General features: G+C 45.0%; 1 protein-coding gene across 9 annotated transcripts in view; it reads right to left on the bottom strand.

The window, feature by feature from the left end:
• Positions 1-23292, bottom strand: part of SEMA5B (semaphorin 5B) — a 270246-nt gene that overhangs the window by 179151 nt on the left and 67803 nt on the right. For all 9 annotated transcript variants that reach the window (XM_066999196.1, XM_048072218.2, XM_066999195.1 and 6 more), the window contains exons 2-3: positions 17761-17984; positions 7757-7817 (exon numbers count right to left, since the gene is read on the bottom strand). The gene's annotated coding sequence lies outside the window, so the exon portion shown is untranslated. The remainder of the gene's footprint in view (positions 1-7756; positions 7818-17760; positions 17985-23292) is intronic.

The following is a 23292-nucleotide window of genomic DNA, read 5'->3' as shown; positions in this document are numbered from 1 at the left end:
CCTAACTCCCTCAGCAGAGGTTCCCACACAGGTAAGAGACTTGCAGATCACCCTTTATACGAGGCCTCTCCTTTTTTTCATCCAGGTGTTGCCAGGACGAATGCGGTGCTGATGAAGCCGGTTCTCTCGGCACCAGCTCGCACCAGTTTGGTCCGACAGCAAACAGCTGAGAAATACAACGAGCTCTACCAGCCCCTCGCCTTGGGATGAACTGCCCTGGCTTTGGAGCAAAGGTAGATGTTATTCACACTTCACTGCACCACTTCCAGTGAATTTTGCTGAAGATTTTGAGAGTTAATAAGCTGCCTGCTTCTCTTTCAGACTTCAACAGTGTCAAGGCTGTATAGAGAGAGGTGTGCGGATGGAAACAGTATCTGATCTAAAGCTAGAAACAAAAGAGCTTATTTCCCCTGATCTGGGGAAGAATCCAGTAAGCCTCTTGGGCACATAGTTGAAACCACAGTAAGGACAGTAAAACCCTTCCTGGAATTGCAGGATCAGGAAGAAAGCAAGAAACGAGAGGAAAAGGAGTTGTTAAATAGAGTGTACTTGAGGAGAGCTTTAATCAAAGGCGCGATGCACGGCTGCTTGGCAGGCACTCGGGTGCTCACTAGCAGGGGATAACGGGAGCTCCGGTAGTCAGGGTGGGGAACCGCGACTTGGCTGCTCCTGTTTTTGACTCAGCTGGGGCTGCGTTTCCACCCTCGGGCACTTCTTTTCCCCACCTGCGAAGCGGTGATAACTCCTTACGACTAAAACGTAGCAGGTGAGAGCTGAGCCCTGTTTGTACAGGAGGCGACATCCGCAGCGTCTTCAGGCATAGCACCCCAGGGAAATCGGGGGGGTCCTGCCGGAGGGTTAGAGGATGGAACCCAAAGCTGTGGGATGAAGCCCGTGTAAGGAGGAGATGACCACGTGCCGTGCCCTTCACCCATCTCCCGAGCGGTGCAAAGCAATTCCGAAGTTTCTTGTTACAAGGCAAAGCTCAGATATATTGCTCCTTTACAAATACCGACATTTCATCAGAGGACATCAAAAGATGTTGTGCCTTTGTTTTGCCCTTCATAACTAAAAAAGGCATCCCACAAAATAAACAAAATCCCTTCTTTTTCATTACCCACAAACATAACGCTTCCACCAGCAGCCAGGCTCCAATCTAGTAAATGTCCTCTCCTCCCTCCCAGCTCCTCTCCCTTTTCCCACCTGGGGAATTCAGCTGCTTGCAGAAAAACTCAAAAAGCTAAAAAAAAAGTATAAAAATCTTGGCTCGCATGACCCAGAAATAACTGAAAAAAGTGAAACCGTATGCCTTGCCCCCAGTGGCTCTGGGACTTGGAGCCAAACCAAGGCCAGGAGAACGGAATATTGCTCTTTGTTAGCCACAAATAAATAAATAAAGGACTACCCCCTCTTACCCTTCGGGATATGATTTCTAAGGAGGGAAAAACTCCCCATGGAGTTTATTATGTGTAGATGGGAAGCATGCCTCCTAGGGAAACGCAGCGGGGGCAGCCTTCCCCTTGGTGATTTCTCCCCCGCCTTTCTGTCACTTCTTTATTCATTTTGCAAGCCTCCCTCCCCTCCGCTCTGCAGTAAGTGAAGCCGCACAAAGGAACGTGCAGGTAACTCTGACTCCAGCCACTCCAAGCTACACAGCATCTCCGTTCCTATATAAACGATCAGTGTGTGGCCTGGGTTTCATTTGCAACTGTAAATGAAACAGGCCTACAACTGTGTTCATAATCCTCCTTAATTGAATTTCTGTGACAAAACCCAGACAAAATTATTGCCCTCAAGTTAACAGTTTGCGCGAAGTAGCCAAGGGTTCCTGGGAAGCTTTAAAACAAATGCAGGACAAAACTGGATACCACGAAGCAGTTATTTGGTGTCGGTACCACTTGTTTGGACGGGAGGAGGTTTAAATGAAAGAATAAGGTCATTTTAATACGAGGGACGGCCTAGGGATTCAACAAAGGCCGAAAAAGTGAGAATGAAATCAGGGTGGAAGAGCTTGGACGCAGCCCAGCAGATGCTGCTCCCACAGCAGCTCCTGGAAGGAGGTGCTGGGCTGTCTGGGTTTTTGGAAAGGGGAGCATCACTCCCAGCTCAGTGTGGCTGATCAAGAGATTCTCACAAATCCAGAGGGGCTTGAAGCAACTGTTTGGTCTGTGTGCGAGTTCACACTCCACTGGAAGGGGTATCTCCTTTAAAATCGTCCACTTAATCACTTCCTTCAGCTCGACCGTCAGTTATACGGTAAATACACACAGCATTAATAACAATGTCAGGCTGCTGGTAAAGTGCCCACGCTTATTTTTAAAATGTGAGAACCACTGCTAAATGCAAGCGGGGATGCAAAAAGGGCACTGCCCTGAAGGCTGCTCCCACTGCTTGCGGAAGACGAGAATTAAAGCCGCTCACATTACCGAAAATGAGTGTTTGTTGTTCTTCCAGACGATACAGATGTTTTCTTGAAGGATTGGGCAAAGCTTGTGTGAGCGGAGATGCCTGTTTGCAAGAGCTAACTGTATGTGTCATACGCCACATGGACAGACACCCGTTTTTACCCCAAAGTGCCACAGTTTAGTCACTGTATGCTCTGGTAACTAAAGCAAACTAGCAAAGTTATGAGGGGCTAAAGCAGACCCTTCGTGCCTCCACTTACACAGTGCCAGCAGGAGCAGGGAACCATGTCATCCCCAGGCGCTGCCGGCCTGGTTACACCCCGCGAGCTCACAGAAGTTAATATCCTTTGCAATTTCAGCAGAAGGCAAGGCTGGGAGGCAACGGGGAGGGTGAGGTAATGGAAAGAGAAATCCTGTAACTCCTCCGTGTGCGCCCGTGTCCTATGGTCACCCAGCGCTCCCAAGGCAGAGCTGATGCAAATGGAGGGGTACAGGAGGCTGGAGGGGCCTCATGCCAAATTTCCTCCAATTTAATTACTTAGGACGGAGGTAAAATATCCTGAGAGGTAATTAAACGAGCAATACCGCTCAGACAAAGGCAGGCAGAGACCAGACCTCATTTCCACAGACCTCCGTGCCGTCACGGGACGGCGTGCCCCTGTCCCCACCCTCACTCACAAGGCAAAGCCAGCACGATGAGGGGCCACAGGGGGGTTTCAGGAGATGTTTCCTCTCCCAGGGATACAGTGGGATAACACCCAGGTGCTACCGCCTTCCTCAGCACCTCTGCTGCTCCACAAGCTTCAGCGGTTGCATTAACACCTGGTTTTGAGAGATTGCTCATTAGCCCTTGGGTCCTGTGCCACTTTAAGCAACCTTTTAAGAACACCTTTTTATAGCTTGCGTGCTCTGTTTTTCCTCAGGCCACAAGTGAACTGCACCGAACGGCAGCGGGGGCAAAGTGAGACAGAAATAAACAGATGCATGTGCACACACACAGCCCCCCTCACCACACAGGCAAGGCTGGGGCCAGAGACCGACGTCTTCAGGAAAAGGCACAAGGGGATAAATTCAGCCCAGTGCTTTGCCACCAGTGGCAAAGGGAAGAAAGGGGAACATTTAAAAGGGTGATGAAATGTTTCAAGAAAAAGCAATATATTTTTATGCACTTGTAAAATCCACGGGCAATGACTTTTCTGGTTAATTGGTTTCATCTTATTAAACTAAAACCTATTTAAAATCCGGACATATTCAAGCAGAAGTCCAATTCCTGCACCAAAAACCAATACAGCATTTTGAAGAAGAAAATTAAGCAATGCAAACCAGTTTCCATTCGTTTGAAAGCACAGCACTTACTGCGCAGAAGAGAAATGGAACGGAGCGCTTGACTTTTCTAAAATGCACTTTGGAAAAATCATGTTGCTCATTTACCCCAAAACTGCAGCCTCCTTTTTCCCCACCCCTGTGAAAACCGGTAACAGTTTTGGCCGAATTACGCAGTGATTTATAAATCAGCGTCCTGCTATCGCTCCCTGCACTTGTCACGTTCAATTTCTTCCCCCTTATTAGACCACTCTCCTTCTCTTTAAATAGTCCCTCTGTCTAACTTGCCAAAGAACTGCCAATGGGCCCCTCGTTTTACAGAAGAATAGACCCAGCTTTACCAACGGGAAAGGGCCTCTAATGTGCCATGGACACAGCACAGTGAAGCATGGTAATTTGCCTGTGGTAATGATGCTACTTCACAATGATCGGGAAAACAAAAATCTTTAATAGCTAAATGACACCCCATCCTTCCGCACCCTGTTGAATTCAAAAAACAGGGGAAGCAAAACTCAATGTCCTTTAAGAGATGAGCTAAAAGTGCCTACATCATCCTTTTTTTTTTCCAAATGCCTCATCTGTGTGGAATCACTACAATGGGTGGTTTGGTGCTGGAAACAAGACAGAAATAAAACAAGCCAAGGATTTCAAAATGTTTTAGCACTTTAAAAGCAAGGGATATTTGGGGAAAAATATTAAAGACTATATATGTAAACAATTTTGAATATACTATGCACATGCATGATTCCCACCCCTCAAATATTCTGCTCTGCAGAAAAGATTTGTGCAAAATACCACTGAAAGTTGTATTACTTATTTTCTCTTTTTTTTTTTTTTCGGGTGAAAAGGAAGTCCGTGTTGTGGCAAGGACAGAGGGGCAGTCTGCATGTGCCATGGCTTATTTCTGAGGATGCTCCAATTCAGCAAAGCACTGAGCTCTTGAGTGCCAAATCAATCCTGAGAAAAGCTTTCATCCTCAGTCCTCATCAGAAGCTTTTCGCTTCTTACAGTTGGGTTCCCTAGGCTGCCTGGGTCGGCAAAACACTGATTGCTTTGGCCAGCCAAAGTCTGTTTGCTCCAAAAAGTCAATCTTCAAATACAGCACATTAAGCCACTCAGTGGGAGAACTTCTGCTCTCATATTTGGCCAAACACAGCAGGCAGAGCTGCACTGACTTTGATGACATTATTTGGTGGGCACCAGAAGGAAGGAGGAATCATAAGCAATCATATGGTGCATGTTTGGTAATCTTTTGGCACTGCTGAAAGGTTGGGGAATAGACTTAAACATAGGCTTATGAAAAAGGATAGACCAATATAATTTACAATATTGCTCGTATTAGTCAACATCAGGTTTCTTTGATAGTTTCCAAGGGCAGAGAGTGTAATTTGTCAGAAGTTGGCCAGTTGCAGTTTTGTAAATTTTGTAGCTGCCTGATTGGCACACTTCACTCTCTTCTTGTCCAAAACTTTTCCTTCTGCTACAGCTGCAGAGAACAGGAGCAGGACTTGAATTCAGCAGGCTGCAACAAGGCTGAGTCGCTGAGAAATGAGAACCAAGCCCTTTCATTGCCACACTTGCCCAGGAATTCTTCAATTCATGATGTTCAACTCTTAACAAACCCTGAGACAAATCTCTTACTGCAATTAAGCAATAGCTTCTGCTTTAGAGCGTCTGGTGGTCTTTTTAAAGATTACTCACTGTAGAGTTCATCAGTTGATTGCCTTATTGTCTTATGAAATTAAGTGCCTACCACAGGAAAAGTTTGGCAACCCGTGTTGAAAATAAGCACCCGAAGAGTCTCTAAATACCTGTTTATTCAATCTAGAGTAGCACTCGAGGGAAGTACTAAAATCTTTGAGAGAAATGCCACACACCACGTTAAAAATTCCCCCAAATGTTGTATTCTTAAGCCTTTCTTTACTCATGTGTCTGCTTCAATTAAAAAATGTTCTAAAATCCCCCAAGATGCATGTTTGAATGGCTGACTCAACATTTCCCTTGCAGTAAACATGGCTACAGTGCTGGCAATGAAACTTTGGGAGGGACATAAACAAATCAGCATTTTTACGTCCCTTAAGGACCAAATGATTTAGTGTAATTTTAAACCTTAACATGTTCCGGATGAATAATTTTGATACGTTTCATCTTCAACTCTGCGGACCTTGCCAAGCAGAGACCATAATACTTAGCAGCTATTTATCAGCAAAACCATGGGCGACTTTTCAGAGGCCTGATATTAGAGACCTGTCCAGGCAACCTCCCTCTGAAACTTGGCTCCTCAAGGAGCCAAGGACAGGTTCCCGGCTGTGACCCAGCACAGGTGCTTTCCCAGGCCTCATGCAAAGCTTCTTGACAGTGTGAAAAGGGCACGTTGCATTCCAGAGGCTGAGAGCAAAATAAACCTTCCTGTTTGGGAGAAAATTCAGGTCTGCAGCGGAACTGGCAGAGACACTCTTCTGGACACTGCACTTCTTAAATGGGCCTCGTCGTGAAACCAAGAGAGCTCTCGTTGCTGGTAATGAACATCCATCCCCTCATCCTGACAGTACCACCCGCTCCTTTGGGGTAGCAGAAGCAGTGGAAGCAAAGACAGAGGGAGGAGACAGAGCAGGTACACAGAGCCACAGCCACCCTTTATCGTGGCCAGGTAGATCCCCGTGCTTCAAAGCTCTGCGCCATTCAGTGAGTACATCAAGAGTGGCTTGTTGCCACAGCTATGCCCTCCTCTGCCCAAGCAACCACAATGACACAAAGGGGTGTGAAGAGAAAGGCTGGAGAATCTGGCACAGCACAGAGTTTCATTTTCTGGTGTATCCCTTGATATCAAGCTCCTCGTGCAAACACTAATGCTCATGCAGAGAGCTGCTAACACCATTCAGCCCGGTGGAGTTGGTTCAAGGTACTTGCTTTAGCACTGTAAGTTACATCTACGATTTTCCCTCTAGGTTTTGCAAGATGAGTGCATAGGTACAATCATTACACTCATTAATTCTAAAATAGTGGTATTTGTTTTGCTTGCTGCTTGCCAGGCAGATATAGCCACCAGGGTGTGAAGCTATTAAGTGCAAACCACAGTTCCTATCACTTTGTTTTGTTCTTCACTCTCCTTTTACTGAGCGTTTTCCTTGAGCTCTTTCTCTTTTGATCTACTTGAGAAAAACGGCCTCCTTTATTGATTAAATTACAAATTCCAGTGGCTGGTGATTGAGTTATATGATAACACCTGCCGAAAGCCATCAACTACAATTGAAATAAAAGGAAAAATTAGCACTCTCTTTATTACAAATGGTTTGGATGTTGAGTAGCTGACTGAATTAAATGAAGATTGAGCAGATCTGAGAGAACTGATTAGGAAAAACAATGCAGGATTCAGGAAAGCGCTACCAAAATTCACAGCTCACTAATTCACCCAAGGAAAATATGGGAACAGTTAAGGAAGAGACAGAAATTGCATCTTTTTCACACATCCAGGAATTCAATCCAGGAATTGCACAAAAGCTTCTCCCTGTGATAAGACTCCTCAGACACCCAACTCCGACACCAGGTGACTGATGGCCAACAAATACATGATCAGGGCAGCAGCCTCCATTTCATTCATTCAGCTTCTAATAGGCCTTTTTAATTAGTGCTATCACAAGCAAAATAAGGTTCTTGGCCTTTGTTCTGTGCCTGGGAACCAACTCCATGCCAGCTTTTGGTAACGTATCATTGCATTTTATTCACTGCTCATCTACTCTAATGAGGTATTTTTGTCTACTTGTGGCATTTCCAGCAATACAGACAGATGTCTTGGGCTTTCTTCCTGCAGATTAAAAAACCGTTATAGGAATTCTTAAACAAGACAACATTAAGCTCATAAAGCAAAGTGTCTAAAATGGCACTGTCCATTTTAGAACCATGTCCTCTTCCAGCCACTTCCTTGCAAGCTCATTGCAAGGTAGAGTCTAGCAAAGTTTATCAAGATCTAGATACAGTGTAAACACAGCTGTTAAAGAAGGGTTGCAAACATCATATTATATACTTACAGCCTCTGCATTACTGAAGTATCATATTCGAAGTCACGCACCAGGGAAAATCCTTAGTAACCTGTGGAAACATCAGAAAACGAGTCTTCAATGGATATTTCTAATTATGTCTTCTGATGGGGAAGAGAATTTAATTTCAAATTTTGACATTATTCTAGAAACAAAATGTAACAAACATATTATTTAAATTTAACCACAGAGCAACGTAAAAATTTTCCTTAATGCTCATCTGAAGTTTGTTTCAAAACTTGCTTCAGCTGCAATCCTCTTTCTTCATGTTTGCTTTCTGCAAAAATCTGAACCTACAGATTTGCTAGCAGCAAATGTTTGTAAAAACAATAAATATTTCAATACACTCAATCTAACTTACAAACTGTGCAGCCCTGCCTGCACACTACTGACCACTTCATCCTCCCAGGAGAGCCAAGGAATCCTCTTGTCCCAGTTTCCAAGGGGAAAATGCACCAGTGAGAAATGCAGGCTGTGAGCACACACCTTCTTCCCCAATGCAGTGTTCTGCGTGGGGAGATTACTGTCTCCACCACTCATCTCCTTGCCTTATCACTCACCCCTGCCTGAGCTTATTGCACGCTTCGTTCTGTCAGCAGAACTACTCACCAATGTAGTCAGAGATCCAGATTAGTAAAGACCTATTTAAACCATTCAAGTCAATCCATGAGCTGCAGCCAGATGAAGAGGTGTGAATGCTGCCTACACGTTTTGCCCCAGGTCTCACAGTAAGCCTGGCAGGGCAGACAGCGAGCATGCTAGCTGTGAGCAAGATCCCTGCTCTTTGAAACACTGAGGGTGCTGATCCCACAGCAAAGCACAAAATGAACAAATCTGCTCAAGAAACTCACATCTCAGAGGTTATCTTCATTATTTCCACCCATCTGTCTGGTCCAAAACCCTCAATTCCATCTTAACCCAATGAAAGTAAAGAGGCAAAAATTATATCAAAGTATGCTAAATTCTAGATTGTTCTCTAATAAGAGGTCTTTTAGCTCAGCATTATGGCAGCGCCCCAAAGCTTACCCTGTGCCTGAACTCTTGGTGCTAAGCTCTGTGCAGCCCTTGGACGCAGCTGTCCCTGCTCCCTGGAACTTCCAGGCAAGAGATCAAGGAGCTGAACATGTAGGCAGGGAAAAGACAGAGACAGCAAAAATCAGAGGACGTTTCTGCACAATGGCTTGTGAGCACAGATCCCACTCAGCCAGTAAGAAATGATTCACTGTGAATAGACTCTGACCCTGCTACCTATTATGCTCGACAGCCGATCTCACTGAAATCATTTATCTAGTTATTTACATGGCTTCCATCACAGCAACGTCTGAGCATTCACAAACCAGATGGGTTTATCCTCACCGTGCTCCTGAGAAGGAGCACATGCTATTAGTTCTACATCACAGACAAGGAGCGGAGGCTCTAAAAAGACAAAATGGTTTTTCCAGGGAAACTAAAATCTGAGTGCCAAAACCTTGTATCATACCAGAGGACTCCTGGGGCTAAGGTGTCACGCTCAGGGACAGGCCATAGGCAGACCTGTCACCACCCTGGTAAATCGCACTTGAACAATGGTTTCTACGTAGTGTGACTCTTGCAAAAAGGAAGAAAAAGAAAAGGAAAAATCATAATTGTAGCAACATCTGAAAAGTGCAGTAACAGAGGAACCAGTCACCCAGTTCACCAAGAGGACTGCAGCAACTGTTTTCTACAAGAAGTCTCATTCATCACATTTTTCTAATCCAGAAAATGCTCCCACAGTCCCTTCTTGAAACGTTTTAAGACTGTGACACATATATGCACCCTTCTCTATTTCCTTCCCTCTCCTGTTGGTCTTTCCCTGTGGAAGCAATCACAGGAGAGGGCTGAAGATGGGAAAGTTTCCACAGCTTCTGCCAGGGCTGAATCCTGAAGGTGGGAAACCCACGGGAATGCCAGGGATGACAGATCACCTCATGAAAGGACTCAGCCCTCACTACCAGTTTTCTCTTACTCTAAAATGACAACAGTGGAGATGCTTTTTTTGGTGATACCCCAGGTGGCAGATCAGAGCCCAAAATACCAGGCTGTAAGAAAATAAGATGCATCTGTGAACTCAGACCCCCAGGATTGGCAGTCTCTTCTAAAACGTAAGCCACTGGACAGCAGAAACTCTTGGGTTTGATCACCAGCAGCATTTTTGGGCTGCAAACTGCCAAATTCTAAACATAACAGCTCCCTTCTGGCCAGAGAATAGAGGATTCCCTAAACTCACCTTTGATCTGCAAGAAACTGAGCGTTCTCCTGAAATTACTTGTCGGATGTTTGAATTCCCTCTCAGGTTACAGCATGAAGCCATTCCTATCTCTCCATTAAAGCAGTCGATAGACGGGATTGTCTTAATCTTTCGGGACTCTGGAATTTCATTTCACATTAATTTTAACAGGAACAGGGTGCTCACAGCTCCTGCTCGGGTTGAAAGAACCAGACCTGTCGACTGTGTTCAGCCAAGCCTGGAAGCCCCTCCATAGTGCTGTCATCAACTGAGAAGTAGGATAAGATAAATATCAGGAGACAAGACCAAACTTCCCTCTCCGAATCCACGCTGTCTCAGCCAAAAGCAGGGCATCCCCACATTGAAGGAGCAAACTGCCCAGTTGAGGAGCCTGGGTTGCTGTATCCAGACCGAAAAAGCCCCATCCGAGCCGGGCCTCAGCGTCACCTCAGGGCCGCGACCGCCATTTTGTCCCCAGGCCATACCCGCACGCTGCCTTCCCCTGGCCCTGCAGGAGATGGGTCCAACACTGCTCACAGCCATCCCCAAAAACCTTCACGTGCTGCGGCAGTGGAGGTGGAGCTGTGCCAGAGCCACCACAGGAGCTGAATCTCTTCCCTCTCGTAACGTGTTTTATCCACGCTCCAGTTTAAGGCGGGGAGGTGTTGTTGCCCTTTTGCAGACCGACAAAACCCAGCACGGCAGATGGATTAAACACCTCGCCCAAGGTCCCTCGGGACACGCACATCTGCACTGCGAACCGATCCCAAACTGCCTCTAACCCAGACTACTGCCCTTCCCTCCAGCCCAGCCTAATTCTCCGAATTTCATGATTCAAAGCTCTATTTAAAGCCCCTGCAGCTATGGGTGTGTGCAGGAAATTAAGGCTGAGCCAAAAAAAAATTTTGAATTTAACAGCTCTGGTTGGGATTTTCCTTACGGTCTTGGTAATGATGAAACATGGAGCTGTGGGGGTTTAACCTGAAATGGAAAAAAAAGCTGTTGGGTCTCATTTGGGCAATGATGTAAACCACCAACAAGATACAGCAGCAACACTGATGTCTTCTCCTTCCCAGTGAACCTGCCTCCTAATGGCCCAGTGGTGGCCACCCAGCCTAGCACTGCTTCCCCAGCTTGCCGCTGGCTTACCAGCAAGGGCTGCTATGAAGGAGGAAGAAATCAATCCAGAAGAACAGCGATCTAACATCTCCTGCAGTCTCCCAGCGTAAGGGAATTGGCCAGGCACAGTTACCCATGGAAATGGAGGGCAGCCTGGATAACCAACAAGGCTCAGAGACACACAGCCTCAGTGTGCTGTTCAAACCTTGCTAAGCTTTTTAGGTGAGCTTTATTATTGTGGGTGATATTGCTTGCCCTAGATCTGGTGAGCAAAATGGGGTTGTTCTCTGTAATCCTTCAGAGGCTGCTTATAAATCAGGGAACACTTCACCTCTGGACACATGGCACCAACAGCTAATAATGTAAATGGTCCAATGTTTTAATGTTAATAGGCAGTTGCTTAGCTTATGGTAGATAAAAATTAGGTCAGGACTCTGGTCCTGAGCCTTAAGTTAGAAGAGCCTCAGTCTGGATGTATCTGGATCACCCTGGCCTTTACAGCACAGTGTGCACAGTCCACATGTAACAGCACCCCGTGGGATGGAGTTGCAGAGGTGGCAGTGGGCCATACCATCCCTGCCCTTATTCAGCTGCAGAGCTGCAGGAGGAGCTGTTCTCTTGTAGAGCTGCACGTGCAGCTTTTGTCCCCAAAACCCCAGTGGTTCGCCACCAAGCATTAAGCATCCACCCTGCGGCACAGCAGGGCGGGAATGGAGAAGAAAACGGCATCAGCGAGCAGCACCCTGCCTTGTCCCCACCCTGCCACGCTGTGGCCAGCAGCACACAGGAGGAGAGAGGATGGTGCTCATTCCAGTGGGATGCCAGGGTCTGGCTGTCCTACCCAATGTAACCGGGAAGGGCAGGGAGGATGATCCTCCTCCCTCTGGTGCTGCCCTGCCTCCCCGCAGGCACCTCCACCTCCCGGACCGCACTGAAGTCACCATGCCTTTTAGGAAACGGCAACAGCAGTAACCTGATTGCTGTGAAACTAATCTTGAAGGCATCAACTCCTAAACACACACAGGAAATAAAATCTGCTTCCATATGAGCCTTTCCACGTTTCTCAGGCATCCAAAGGATGTCCTTTATAAATCATGAGATAAGAGCAGACTTGTTTTTCAGACTGCATATCTGCATGGTTTCTTAGATACCACCAAAAGCCTAAAGGCAGGCCTTGGCATCCCATCCCTTCTTATAAGCTCTTTCAGAAAGTTAGAGCTGACTTTGACACTAACATGATGAGAAATGGGGAGTATCTGTGCCATTCTGGGGACTATGCCAAACCCTCTATTAGTACCCCCACCTTGCTAAAAAAACAAAACAAAGCAAAAAAAAAAAAACCAACCCTCCTGTTTGCTACTGATTAGGCAGCTGAATTAAAACTGATGAAGTGATTGGACAGGATCCAAAGCTGTTTATCTGCACATAAATCACAGACATGCTTTACTCAGCCAGTATGGATTTACTGAGCTAGGGGAAAGACCTCTTATTCTGAATGCTGATTATTACTGCAATTAAAATATCAATGAAACAAACGTTCGGGGAGAAGGCTGTTAGGGGCTCCTGGAGAAATAATTCCATTAAATATGAATTCAAACAAGTTCCCAATTAAAAATAAATAAATAAAAAGAAACAAACAAACAAGAGGAAGTTTTAGCGGAGAGTTTGTTTCTTCTAGTTAAGTATATGACGCTAGAAGAATCAAATTCTAAAGGAGGAAAGATGCACATTAACTAGCTGGACATGCCAAAGGAGATTAAAAAGGAAGGCTGATACATATTTTATGATCACAAGGGAATAAAAAAAATTTAAGAGAGATGCACTGTCAAACCAGACACAGTGTTAATAGCTAAAGTATATGGCAGTAAGAACTGCTGTTCCCATAGCTATTAATGTAAACTCAAAATTGGGAGCAGGCTGCAGCAAAAGAAAATAAATCACACTTTTTTTTTTTTTCCAGTTTGAAAATATGTGTCAAACAAATCCCACCCCCAGCATTCACTCTCTGCATCCCAACCCCGGCAACAGCAAGACAAGGGCTGTCATTTCAGCAAGCCACAACTTCCAGGCAAGTGAGACAAGTGACAATTTCTTACTATTAATCATGGCTATTTTATTTACACATTTTTCCTACTTATCAGAATCATTTGCCTGGAGATTATCTCCGCCTTCCCCTTGGAGTCCTGAGAAACTATTTAACATGGGAAGTGGCTAAGGGGGGCAAAGAGGGGAGAGTGTCATGTAGCCAAGTTACACATCCCAGCTGGAATTTGGGATGATGTCTTGCAGTTCTGACTCCTCCAGCCAAGTTTCATACAGGAAGCACGACTGCGCCAAGGGCGCAGTGAAATACACTGGAGCCAATAAATAGCACTTGACTCCATTAACACGCTTATGCCATGGATCCCATCACGAAACCCTTAGTCACCTTGCAACGTTTGCTCGTGAGGTAGCCAAAGACTTGCACAAGGAAAAGGTTCAGCAGCCAAGAGGATCCTGTGACAAAGCCTTACGGAGGCAGAGCGAGCACGGGGGACGTGTGAAGACAGAGCCCTTCCAGGAGAGGCAAATGCTGCTCAGTTTTAAGTCTCATATGGAAGCACCGGCCAAGGAAGGTCACGGTGTCACCAGTGAGGTAAAGGGCAAACGGCTGTGAGGAGCACCACCAGCCCCAGGCAGAAATCCCCTCTTGGCACCCTGCTGGCAAGCTCGTGATGGGTGAAGGGGTAGCACAGTGGGACAGGCATCCCTGTTTGTTCACGCAGTTTTCACCCATACACAACAATCTGTTCCAGCTGTGCTGCAGAAGAGGAATTTGTCACCAAGCATCTGTCAAAAGAGGATCTTCCCATGACCCTGGTTTTGTCTTCAGCACTGTATTATCTATCTTTTTTTCCCCAGTTACCCACCACAAACACGCAGTGCAGATCCTCTCCTGCTCAGCACAACTCGTGCCCCAGCTACCCCCAGCCTCACTGTAACAAGAAAGCAGCTTCATGTTTGATTAAATCCTCTTACATGATTAGGAAAAAGTTTCTAAAATTCTTAGTTTAAAATTTTGTAATCTGTGTGTTACAACTCTGATGGTTACTTTAATAAGCTATTAGTAGCAAAAATAGTTTCAGCCAGCACAGAAATACCTCTGTTTTTGTGCTGAAGTTAGAGATAACTTTTGAGGAAAGTAGTTGACAAATTTGACAAATTTTCAACTACTTTGGAACCATCAAGATGAAAGGCTTTATATAAATGTTGTATGTTTTTTATGTATATATATAAAACACTTTTACTGGACTGTTGATAATAGCCTGAGCTACAAAGGAACTCTTTCCCCCAGCTGAGAAAAGGCAAGCTGCTAGACAAATCAGCTCAATCTCTGCCTTTCAAACAATATAAAGCAGTATAACTTTCAGGAGCAACACCTCATCTGATTTTTTTCCAGACTGCCTATCAGGAATCAAGCAGTAAGTAAACATTTGAAAAGTGTTCCTTTGAGAGTAGAGGTTTAGATTTGAGTCACAGGATCCATTGAAAAGAAAAATTGCTTCTGTGCATTGGGACAGTGCCTTCCCTTCTGAAAACTTTATAAAAAGAATAAATGAAGATAATCTTTTTACAGGGTATAGCCCATATGGAAATTCATTATTGCTTCCCTTTTAAAAAAAGTCAGGATAGTTCAGAAAGCAAGAATGGGGTCACTATTTAAAAAAAAAAAAAGTGTGCAGATTTCTTAATGACTTTATCCAGTAAAAGTATGCTTAAAAAGTTTTATCATGGTCTAAAATTAAGCTCCTGTTGATGAGAATGTGAGATAAACAAAAGAGGGAAAGACACAGTAAATGACTAAGAGTATTTAACGTAGAAGTGGGGGTGTACATACCCAGAGATTATCAATTAAATATGTTAAGGATCCATTCTTCCCCTAGTACAAAATGCTCACTAGAGCAACCTCAGCGCTGCCACTCCCTGAAGACTGCATTGGTGCCTGTCAGCCCAGCTCAATCACTGCTACGGAGGCACAGCTCAAAGGAATCGTTGTTCCTGCTTTTCCAAAGCAGAACTGAACCTCCAGAGGTTCAATCACCTGAGTGACTGGGAAGGTTTTACAGCAAGTCAGTGGCCCAGCTGGGGGGAAGAGAGGAACCCCGACTTATGGGCCAGTCTCGCCCCCAGATGCTAACTGCCATTGTTTGCCATTGTTCTACTGAGGACATCCTGGAGCCAGGCGCTTCTCACTCCTGCCTATTGCACATGCAGCCAGCAGTATTTATTTAAGGCTGTCACCAAGAGCATGCATGTGTACATAGGAGGTCACGGAGGCAGGCTGGGGATATGGGCTAAAGACAACATTTAGGTCAACATTCTGCTTTCAACAGGTGTGCATCTACATACACTCTTTCCTTTGCCGGATTTACACTGGAGGTGAAAATTTGATCGTAAAGGCCTACACTAATCCTACAGCTGCCTGGAAGTTACTTTCTGTTGTAGCTGCCACTCGCCTGCATTTGGTTTGATTACCTCGGGTAAGCGTGGCGGGCACCTGAGGACAGAGCATAATCTCACACCATATGCGTGCTGTGATACTGAGACAAAGCAGCCGAAGTCGTGGAGCCAGACAGAGCGCCCTGGGTGGTCACACCAAGCAGCACACTTCTCTTTAACACTGATTAATTTGGGTGATTGGATGAGTCAAAGACTCAGAGGGAGCTTTAGTTCATTACTTCTTTTGTCTTTAGCTATTCCAAGAGAAATTTGAAGGGATGGAGGATCTTTTTAGCATATAGTCAAGACTCTCATTAGCAATGAAAATATGAATATGAAAAGAGTTCAAGGGGAGACAGGAGACAGCTGCAAACATCTCTGGTCAAAGAAAATGACTATTGCTTCTCCAAAGAGTACAGCTGCTGAGCGCCATTCAGAACAATGAGGACCAGAGAAGCGAAACCCGCTGAGCAAAGGTTCGCTCGTTGCGCTGTTTCTAAACCAGCCCCTGGATGCTGTATGTAGATCTGCCCACAGCACTTCTGACATGACTCTCTTCTGTCAGTAAAAGTTGGTGTGTCACCATTGGCACGTCTACTCTTTTGGTTTTACCAGGTCTTTTTAAAAAGAGGTGTGAGGTAACCGAGCTTGTCCCGTTTGTCTCTGAGCAACCCATGCAGCTCGCACTGCAGCGTGCCAGGGAGGCAGGTAACGGGGCTTGCGCTGTCCCAGCACCAGCAGCTCCAGGCCAACAACCCCAGGCTTGCAGCAGCCATGCCACAAAGCTAAGTGCTGGAAGCCCAAGCAGATTTTAAGATCAAATTCACAGGGCTTCTAGTATCCCCGATATGCAATCAAGCAGCTCTAAATTAAGACAACATTTTTCTGCCTCTGGATTGCTCACAGTACAGGAGGAGCAAGCCCTGAGCATACAGAGCACACAACTGTTCTTTTTTCTCTAGGGACAGTGTAACTTAGCCCCTCTCGCTGCGTATCTTCTTGCAGCAGCAGGAATGGGCTCCATGGTCCTGACTTCCCTTGTCAGACGGCTAAACCTACACTTAGCATATCAACTGTGTATCTGAGATTTCTGGGGATTGCTGAACACACTTCCATAGACAGTTCTCTGCAAATGGAACCATCAGATCAACTCCTGTCGCTCCTTCATGCCTCCTCTTTTTCGGAGGACTCCCAGGCTGCTGTTTCCCCTGAAACAACTTTATGTGGACTTATATGCCTTTGCCAGACAGTCCAAAGGGAAGTGAATCACCAAGATGGGACCAAATTTGTTATCCTGGCAAATTCCTTGTTGGATCCATCATTCTACAAAAACAGAGAGAACCATTTTATTCTTCTGTTAAAATCAAAAATCCATTTTCCGTAAGGAAATTTAAAATTTTTGTTTTGTTGTGTTCCAGACAGAAGCTCCAACTTTTCCAAAGTGGACACTTTTCCTAGTTTCAGATAGCACAAACTGGGCACAAATGGTAAATAGTACATTCTTGTAATGCTACAGTGGAAAAGCAATATTGCAAAGCTAACCCTTTGCAATGCTATTTACTTTCTCTGGGATACACTCTAGGAGCAAACTAATCAGGTTCCATTCATCGCTTGCCTGCCCATAGTGCAATCACGTGTACCTGTACCGAGTGACTGCAAAATGAAGGTATCTGTTTAACAAAAAATTCTGGCTAAACACACCAACAGCATTATTCTGCATTTGAACTGGTATAACTAGGGGCTGAATTCGACCTACCTTGCTAATGTACTGCTTTCCTACCGCTAAACAGCATCTGCAACAGCTGCATCATCTCCCTGCACTGCAGCAGACATATATACATGTTTTGTATCCAAATGATTGCAGAAATCTATCTACTTTACAGGCTGGAATACAAGATCCCTGCTCCCAACAGTCAGGGGAGAAAGTCCCATTGAGTCCAATGATGACAGTGTTAAGAGAGCCCTGAGCCATTTGGAAAACCCAATATCTAACATTTGTGATTCTTTACCTTCTTTGCTGTATGACACATCCTGTCCTCACTGGAGCAGGAGAAACAGAATGATCAGAGCCCAAAACTCCTCACAGTGAGCAACCTGAAAACATCATGTTTCAGCACACGAGACATGTATCATTCCATCACTAACTCACCAGCCCAGAGGCCAAGTCCCAGACAAATGTTCCGGCAGCAATCCAAGCTCAGAGTCCCAGAAGGTAAGCCCTTCAAGAATTAGCGATGTAAACGCTCCCTCTCAGAGGCAGTCCCACTGCAGTCTTCTCTGAACCCCTTGGACTCTGCAAGCTTCCTTCTCTGGCATGCCTCTTTGGCCTTCTTCCTTCTACTTTTCTCATAAACTCGTTCGTGGATGATTTATCTAAAAAATAAAAATAAAAATAAAAAATCCTTCATTAATATTGAAGTGTGCCTGAATTTGGCCAACACACTAATGATGTTATAAAGTCCCCTTTGAGGAAGGCTCTCTCTGCTTCTGTCAGGCCCTTCCTCTCTCCTGGGACCTTGGGAAAATAGCCCGTGGCCCTCATGGTCAGCATCTCCTCCCGTTCTCCCTTCTTCCTCCCCCCAGCATTTTTTGAAACAACTTTAATGATCCCATGCCTGGTCTGAGCATCCAGTCTGATATAGTCATCATCTCCGAAGGCCTTATTTTTCATCAATCACTGCCTAGAGCACAGAATCCCTGTTCAGTATAAACGTGACTCAGTTTAGTTTTTCCAAAGAATGTTTACTTTCTGGTAGAGACTAATAAGTAAATATTATTTGGTAGGCTAGAATTTCATGAACCCCAACTAAAACGAGGCTCCAGATCACTTAGACGCAGCATAAACATATGGTAAAAAGTTTGTAATCATCCCCAGGACTACAGAGGCGTCCTGCGAGGCAGCCAGGAAAGGAAGGGAAGTCAATTTGCTGAGTCCCAGTGTAGAGCCTTAAACATAAAGCCATCTTTCCTCTATATCTCTGCTCTCGGAAAACACAATTTTCTGAGTTTCTGCCTAGCTAGCAAATATCTAAAGCTAGCAGCTATCCATCCCCAGTACCAAGCCAGTTACAATTTTAATTGCAATTGATTTCTAAGTCTTCTCTTCTCATAGTCATTTTTCCTGAAAATGTAATTCCCGTATTTGCATAGACTCCACTGTAACCAAGCTACGCTATTCTCTCTGCACGTTTGGCACCGCATTTAAAAATCAGAGTGCCAAATTCCTCTGCGAACTACTCAGATGCAGCACTTATATATGCCCATCAAGTGCACCAAGAGAGAAGCCAAACTTTGACCCTAAATAAGATGATAGATGAAAACTGTGTTTCTTTGGCTGGAGGAAAAGAGAGAGTACTTTTAAAGCCTTCCCTTAATTCTTCGTGGCTGTATTACAAAACAAGCAATTGTAAATCTCCTCAAATTGTTCTAAACAGTACAAGTAAACTTAACAAAATGAGATTCAAATGCCAGCATTATAAATGTTTTCTGAACAGAAACATCAGGCACAGTTACAATACCACTTGAGGTCAGTCCAGTCTAGTAGTAATTATAAGTGTTAAGAATATACAAAGTGAAGACCAGATTCAGAGCAGTACCCAGCCCTTTTCAGCCTACAAAGAATATAAAGTCCAAAGAAAACCCAAGAAAGAGTGAATGAAACTTCAGGGAAGCAACAAATTCCCCCAGCCTGCCCTATATGCAGAGCTAATGACTGCTCTGTGAAGTGAGCTGCAGAGGAATGGCGTAAAGGATGGAGAATCTGCCAGACACTGACAAGCTGAGATAAAATGAAGAGAAGCAGTTATAAAGAAAGACTTATTTTCCCTTGGTGATGAACTGCTCTGCTCAACTACAGACCCAGAACAGAGACGGGAATTAGTCTATGGTATCTAACCAAAAAAAGGCGACTGACACCCAGTTAAAGGAGTGAAGATACAGGAAACAAGCTCATAGTTCAGCAACACAGACAACTTTTCTCATTCCACAGAGCTTCTCCCATTCCACACGGGAATAAAAATGAGACCCTCTAGGGAAAGACAACCTGACATCTGAACCCCAAGCAGCAACCCGACGTCCCAGCCTAAAAGCTTGAAGTATAACTCTCCACGCCGCCTAATTTAACTGCAGCCTCCAATATTTGTCTTCCACATCTCAGCCAAAAGTCTAAGCCACAAAGGCACCGGCTATTCAGAGAGATGCACATATCCATACCTCAAATAACGACCTGCAACCAGCAGCACATTGCCAGCCAACTTTCTGCTTTCTAGTGCCACATGACACCCACCAGCCTAAGCAACATAAAATATCCCAACAGATTCTGAAACAGCCACGCTTCCGCCTTGTAGCAGCGCAGACGACTGTCAGCATGCTGATCACACAGCCTTCTGCAACTCAGTGCAAACACGCGCTGTGAGCATCGCTAGGGGCATCTACTGCCGTTATTCAGAGACGTTAGGGCAAGAAGGAACCAACAGATCATCTTCTCTAACCTCCTGCTGACAACTCAACTTCCCCAGTTAGTCAAAGAGTGCTGTATATTACTTGATGAATGCTGGTAATGTGCTATATAGGTCCAAAACATTCCCACAAAACACCTAGGGAGCATTACCTTTCCTAGGGTCCTGGCACAACTCTGCTAATATACATTTTATGGGTTATTATTCAACAACTTCAGCGATTCATACGAGGGACGGATTAAATCTGAGATTGTTGTTCTCTGATCCCAGCCAAAAAGATGAGCTATTTCAGAAAAATGCGCCTTGCACTCGCTCTTGACAATTTGCATCTCCTTTCCTCAGCCTTTACGGCTTCTTTCCTTGACACTTACTGCTTGCACAACTTCTGTCATGGCTTTCACTGAACATCATCAAACACTTTATTGCTAATTTTCAGCTTGTCTGCAAAGAGTAGAGAAGATCCGGAATGATAAGCCATTAGAGCACCTTACAAACCTGCAACTGGAACAGAAACTTGGAAACCAAAGCTTGGAAACTCACGATGGGGACACGGAGCTAACAGGTAGGAAAGCCCATACGTCTAGCCCAGGACAAAGCAGAACCAAGAGACAAAACATGATGGGTTGTAAAAAGGGATTCATTTCTGCTGTAGAGTGAACAATGTCCACACCAGTACAGACATATTCCTGCAAGCATGTGTTTACACGGGGGAGAAAAAAGCTGACCAGAAACCAGGCTTCCATCTGAAACTTCCTGGTAGATGGACACTGATATATATATATATATATATATATATATATATATGTGTGTGTATAAAATACATATTTTTCTTCCAAAGAAAACCTCAAAGCTTAAAGAAAGACTTTTATAAGAGCTATGTTTTTACAGGAATAAATTAATTTTCCAACCAGCTCTCCAACATGTATCTACTGTAGCATGTAACAACCAACACTTTTATTTAGACTGACCTATTTTCTTCGCAAATAGCACACTGTTTTATTTCTCTTTGGGACACCACCCATTTTCATCTCAGATGATTTAAGACATAAAATCTACTGCCTTCTCCACTTCCATTGCTGTTGGCACAGATCCATACCTTACTATTTTTTTTTCCTTTTCAGTATACAGTTAGATGCCTAGCAAGCTCTGCCAATCAGATTATTATATTAACTTTCCAAATTACATGAGATCACAGTTTTACATTCACTTCCTGATCACTATCAAGGTCCTGGAGAAATTGCATTTTATTTTCAAGCAGCTCAAATCCTTATGAGAATTCAGTTACTTAAGCACAGCGATCATCAGCTGCGTCGGACAATACAAGCCGCTTCCACGCACGGAGTCCCCTCATTTCACTTCATTTTCAGACACTGCAGTTGGCGACCATTAGTGGTTAATTGGGATCCCTATGAAACCTCATTAATTAGGTACTTCATGCCTTTCAATGTATTTAAAATATGGCCAGAAACATCAACTGTATATTTGCGCCACGAAGAGATTAACATTTTTGTTCACCACTTTTATCCATCATCCTAGGCTCACTGCTTCAAACACCAGTATCGGTTCCTGCACTGTTCACTCATCCCACTACGTTCACACCAGCAATACATTTGGTCCACTTTTACTCAGCTGTGAGGCTCTAGCAGCATGCATTTATGGTCTTTTTTTTTCCTAAAGCATTCGCAGCAACGCAGACACAAGGCTGTTTTCAGACATGCTCCTAATAAAGAGCCATAGCAGGCAGGAGGGCACGAGCACATTCGGAGCAGGGAGACCTGTAGGTGGTTAATTAAGACGAACCGCTGCATCGCTACCGGCCATCAGGTCAGCTCTGCTTCAAGGCAGCAGCCGGAGTGCAATACAAGAGTCGGGGTTCGAAGAGATTCCTCGGGGGCATCCAGCTGGCCCTGCAATGCAGGGGGCAGCCAGGTACCCGAGTTCCGTGCAGCCCTAGGAAACATCCCCAGCAGCCACGCCACAACACGGCTGTGACCAGGCACAAATGCTGTGGGGCTGGAAATCTCCCTGCCGTCCTCAGATCTCTGCTAGTACAAGCGCAGCACACTTAACTTTTTGTTTCTTATTGTGAAGCCACAAAAAAAAAAAAAACTGATTTCTTTCTTCACTGCTAGAGATGAAGGAAGGATCCTCCACATGTAATGATGCTGCTGTAGTGTCTTTATTCCAACATGGATTATTAATGCGACTAATGGTCACGACGGCCAAGGCTGACAGAGCACCGCCGGCCTTCCTGGCCGAACCCACTGTGTCACGCAGGAAAGATTCAATTCCATGCTTGCTGAATTCGGAAACCAGAATATTTCTACCTAGTTTGTCATAACTACCTCATTAAGCAAATGATTTCCCTTTCTGCCTGCCCTGAACCATCCAAAAGTTTAGCCTCATTTCCAGTTTGAATTTGCCCTTTATTAAATTGCATTCATTGTTCTCTGTGCTACTTACTACATGTATTACGTGTCATCTCCTCTTCCTGGTACTAAATGGCCTTTATGATGATCATCCTGCCATTAAACACTTCTTTAGATGAAGTTGGCTAAATTCATTCCCACTCGCATCTCTCTTTTAATGTTGTCATCTACCCCGGTGATTACTTTCCGAATTTGACAGCACCATCTTGGTGCACGACGCCACAGGCAGGGTCTCACCGACAGCACAGTAATGGATTTCTTGTCCTGACAAAGCCCAGCTTCAAACCTCAGGCCCTGCTGTGCTCTTCCCAGACACATCACGCTAAAACAGGAGATGCTTTGTCCATGAACAAGCCTGGCTGCTCTGGCCCTGCATCTCTCACATGTACACTCACTGAAGGCCTCAGAAGAGGCTCTGCCCCTGTGGCACCACGAACACCCCTACGCGACTTAGGCCCCGCTGAAACCCACGGGGCCCTGGTACAGCCCCAAGTCTCCTAAGGGCTGTCAACCAGGTTTGCAGGGAAACAATGGGCTCTGGACCATGCTGCCAAACCAGGATGAAGAACGTGTATGCTCTCCTGAATGTGAACCTTGAGCTCCAGCACGCAGGATTTGGTGTGGATGTTTGCGCTCCCACTTGTTGTGGAGTCAGGCCCTGGCCAACACCAGCACGGGCACTGCAGCCGTTTCATTCGAGCTACCTCTCCCTTCATGTGGATATTTGTTTAATTCGGATGTATTCTTTCACATCCATATACCTTCTCACTTTCCACATGTAATGTTGACACAGCC

The sequence above is a fragment of the Anser cygnoides genome, chromosome 6, assembly GCF_040182565.1.
Source record: "Anser cygnoides isolate HZ-2024a breed goose chromosome 6, Taihu_goose_T2T_genome, whole genome shotgun sequence".
Classification (NCBI taxonomy): Eukaryota; Metazoa; Chordata; class Aves; order Anseriformes; family Anatidae; genus Anser; species Anser cygnoides.
Note: the sequence above shows the minus strand (reverse complement) of the source record. Positions and strands in the feature narration are given on the sequence as shown.